The sequence below is a fragment of the Triticum dicoccoides genome, chromosome 1A (genome assembly GCF_002162155.2).
Source record: "Triticum dicoccoides isolate Atlit2015 ecotype Zavitan chromosome 1A, WEW_v2.0, whole genome shotgun sequence".
Classification (NCBI taxonomy): domain Eukaryota; kingdom Viridiplantae; phylum Streptophyta; class Magnoliopsida; order Poales; family Poaceae; genus Triticum; species Triticum dicoccoides.
In genome coordinates, this window is record NC_041380.1 from 601305304 (window position 1) to 601309558 (window position 4255).

Consider the following 4255-nt stretch of genomic DNA (forward strand, 5'->3'; position numbering starts at 1 on the left):
GCACCGGCCCCTCATACATGCGGGGTGGTGTTGTGGCATGTTCGAAGAGGCAGCACGCATCTCCGGGGTGTGGCCCCCCTCACGGACGGCTCCGTCACCGGCACCTGGAGGGGGGAAACGGACGCGTCGGGTCTACACGGAGGGGATGTAGCTGTGGGTTTGGCCCGGATGTTGCTCCCAGGTGTCCCTCTGGGCTGACCTGACACAACCGGGTGGAGAGCTCCACTGGTCAAAGCCCATCCATAGAAAGACAAAGGGCTAGATCTCGTGGTCAACCGCTCCAAGGTTAGGCGGGACGAGGGCCCTGGGGGATTGCAATGCCACCGAAGCGTCGCACCGGCCCCTTGTTGGAAATATGCCCTAGAGGCAATAATAAATTGATTATTATTATATTTCCTTGTTCATGATAATCATTTATTATCCATGCTAGAATTGTATTGATAGGAAACTCATATACATGTGTGGATACATAGACAACACCATGTCCCTAGTAAGCCTCTAGTTGACTAGCCATGCTGTGTGCCGCACCTGAAGTGTGCTTTGCCATGAGTCAGTCAGTCAAGGGGTACAAGAGTGATCCAAGAATGGATCACAGGATAGCGGTCAAAGTTATCCTTAGTAACTAGTGGACTAAGGAATTTTCTCGGTTATGGAGGTGGTAAAAGAGTTCGTCGTAAAGGGTTACGCCGATGCAAACTTTGACACTAATCCAGATTATTCTGAGTAGTAAACTGGATTCGTATAGTAGAACAGTTATTGGAATATCTCCAAATAGAACGTGGTAGCTGCATTTAGGAGATGACATAGAGATTTGTAAAGCACACACGGACCTGAAAGATTCAGACCCGTTGACTATAACATCTCTCACAAGCATAACATGATCAAACTTAGAACTCATCGAATCACATGGTAATGTGAACTAGATTATTGACTCTAGTAAACTCTTTGGGTGTTAGTCACACGGGGATGTGACCTTGAGTGTTAATCACATATCGATGTGAACTGGACTATTGACTCTAGTGCAAGTGGGAGACTGTTGGAAATATGCCCTAGAGGCAATAATAAATTGATTATTATTATATTTCCTTGTTCATGATAATCGTTTATTATCCATGCTAGAATTGTATTGATAGGAAACTCAGATACATGTGTGGATACATAGACAACACCATGTCCCTAGTAAGCCTCTAGTTGACTAGCTCGTTGATCAATAGATGGTTACGGTTTCCTGACCATGGACATTGGATGTCATTGATAACGGGATCACATCATTAGGAGAATGATGTGATGGACAAGACCCAATCCTAAGCCTAGCACAAGATCATGTAGTTCGTATGCTAAAGCTTTTCTAATGTCAAGTATCATTTCCTTAGACCATGAGATTGTGCAACTCCCGGATACCGTAGGAGTGCTTTGGGTGTGCCAAACGTCACAACGTAACTAGGTGGCTATAAAGGTACACTACAGGTATCTCCGAAAGTGTCTGTTGGGTTGGCACGAATCTAGACTGGGATTTGTCACTCCGTGTAAACGGAGAGGTATCTCTGGGCCCACTCGGTAGGACATCATCATAATGTGCACAATGTGATCAAGGAGTTGATCACGGGATGATGTGTTACGGAACGAGTAAAGAGACTTGCCGGTAATGAGATTGAACAAGGGTATCTGGATACCGACGATCGAATCTCCGGCAAGTATCGTACCGCTAGACAAAGGGAATTGTATACGGGATTGATTAAGTCCTTGACTTCGTGGTTCATCCGATGAGATCATCGTGGAACATGTGGGAGCCAACATGGGTATCCAGATCCCGCTGTTGGTTATTGACTAGAGAGTTATCTCAGTCATGTCTGCATGGTTCCCGAACCCGTAGGGTCTACACACTTAAGGTTCGATGACGCTAGGGTTATAGGGAATAGATATACGTGGTTACCGAATGTTGTTCGGAGTCCCGGATGAGATCTCGGACGTCACGAGGAGTTCCGGAATGGTCCGGAGGTAAAGATTTATATATGGGAAGTCCTGTTTTGGTCACCGGAAAAGTTTCGGGTTTTATCGTAACGTACCGGGACCACCGGGAGGGTCCCGGGGGTCCACCAAGTGGGGCCACAAGCCCCGGAGGGCTTCATGGGCCAAGTGTGGGAGGGGACCAGCCCCAGGTGGGCTGGTGCGCCCCGCCACAAGGGCCCAAGGGGCCTCCAAGAGGGGAAGGGGGCAAACCCTAGGGCAGATGGGCCCTAAGGCCCACCCCAGGTGCGCCTCCCCCTCTCCCCCTTGTGGCCGCCACCTAGATGGGATCTAGGGGGCTGCCGCCACCCCTAGGGAGGGAACCCTAGGTGGGGGCACAGCCCCCCCCCCCTTCCCCTATATATACTTGAGGTTTGGGCTGCCCAACACACACGAGTTCCTCTCCTTCTTGGCGCAGCCCTACCCCTCTCCCTCCTCGTCTCTTGCGGTGCTTGGCGAAGCCCTGCTGGAGTACCACGCTCCTCCACCACCACCACGCCGTTGTGCTGCTGATGGATGGAGTCTTCCCCAACCTCTCCTTCTCCCCTTGCTGGATCAAGGCGTAGGAGACGTCACCGGGCTGTACGTGTGTTGAACACGGAGGTGCCGTCCGTTCGGCACTAGGATCTCCGGTGATTTGGATCACGATGAGTACGACTCCATCAACCCCGTTCTCTTGAACGCTTCCGCGTAGCGATCTACAAGGGTATGTAGATGCACTCTCCTTCCCCTCATTGCTGGTCTCTCCATAGATAGATCTTGGTGACACGTAGGAAAATTTTGAATTTCTGCTACGTTCCCCAACAGTGGTATCAGAGCTAGGTCTATGCGTAGTTTCTATGCACGAGTAGAACACAAAGTAGTTGTGGACGTTGATTTTGTTCAATATGCTTACCGTTACTAGTCCAATCTTGATTCGGCGGCATTGTGGGATGAAGCGGCCCGGACCAACCTTACACGTACGCTTACGTGAGACCGGTTCCACCGACTAACATGCACTAGTTGCATAAGGTGGCTGGCGGGTGTCTGTCTCTCCCACTTTAGTCGGATCGGATTCGATGAAAAGGGTCCTTATGAAGGGTAAATAGCAATTGGCATATCACGTTATGGTTTTTGCGTAGGTAAGAAACATTCTTGCTAGAAACCCATAGCAGCCACATAAAACATGCAAACAACAATTAGAGGACGTCTAACTTGTTTTTGCAGGGTATGCTATGTGATGTGATATGGCCAAAAAGGATGTGATGAATGATATATGTGATGTATGAGATTGATCATGTTCTTGTAATAGGAATCACGACTTGCATGTCGATGAGTATGACAATCGGCAGGAGCCATAGGAGTTGTCTTTATTTATTTATGACCTGCGTGTCAACATAAACGTCATGTAATTACTTTACTTTATTGCTAAAGCGTTAGCCATAGTAGTAGAAGTAATAGATGACGTGACAACTTCAAGAAGACACGATGATGGAGATCATGGTGTCATGCCGGTGACAAGATGATCATGGAGCCCCAAGATGGAGATCAAAGGAGCTATATGATATTGGCCATATCATGTCACTATTATTTGATTGCATGTGATGTTTATCATGTTTTTGCATCTTGTTTACTTAGAACGACGGTAGTAAATAAGATGATCCCTCATAATAATTTCAAGAAAGTGTTCCCCCTAACTGTGCACCTTTACGACAGTTCGTTGTTTCGAAGCACCACGTGATGATCGGGTGTGATAGATTCCAACGTTCACATACAACGGGTGTAAGACAGATTTACTCATGCAAACACTTAGGTTGACTTGACGAGCCTAGCATGTACAGACATGGCCTCGGAACACAGAAGACCGAAAGGTCGAACATGAGTCGTATAGAAGATACGATCAACATGAAGATGTTCACCGATGTTGACTAGTCCGTCTCACGTGATGATCGGACACGGCCTAGTTGACTCGGATCATGTAATCACTTAGATGACTAGAGGGATGTCTATCTGAGTGGGAGTTCATAAGATGAACTTGTTTATCCTTAACATAGTCAAAAGGATTTTGCAAATTATGTCGTAGCTCGCGCTTTAGTTCTACTGTTTAGATATGTTCCTAGAGAAAAATTAGTTGAAAGTTGATAGTAGAAATTATGCAGACAGTAAAAGGCTTATGTCCTTAATGCACCGCTCAGTGTGCTGAACCTCGAACGTCGTCTGTGGATGCTGCGAACATCTGACATACACATTTTGATAACTACGTGATAGT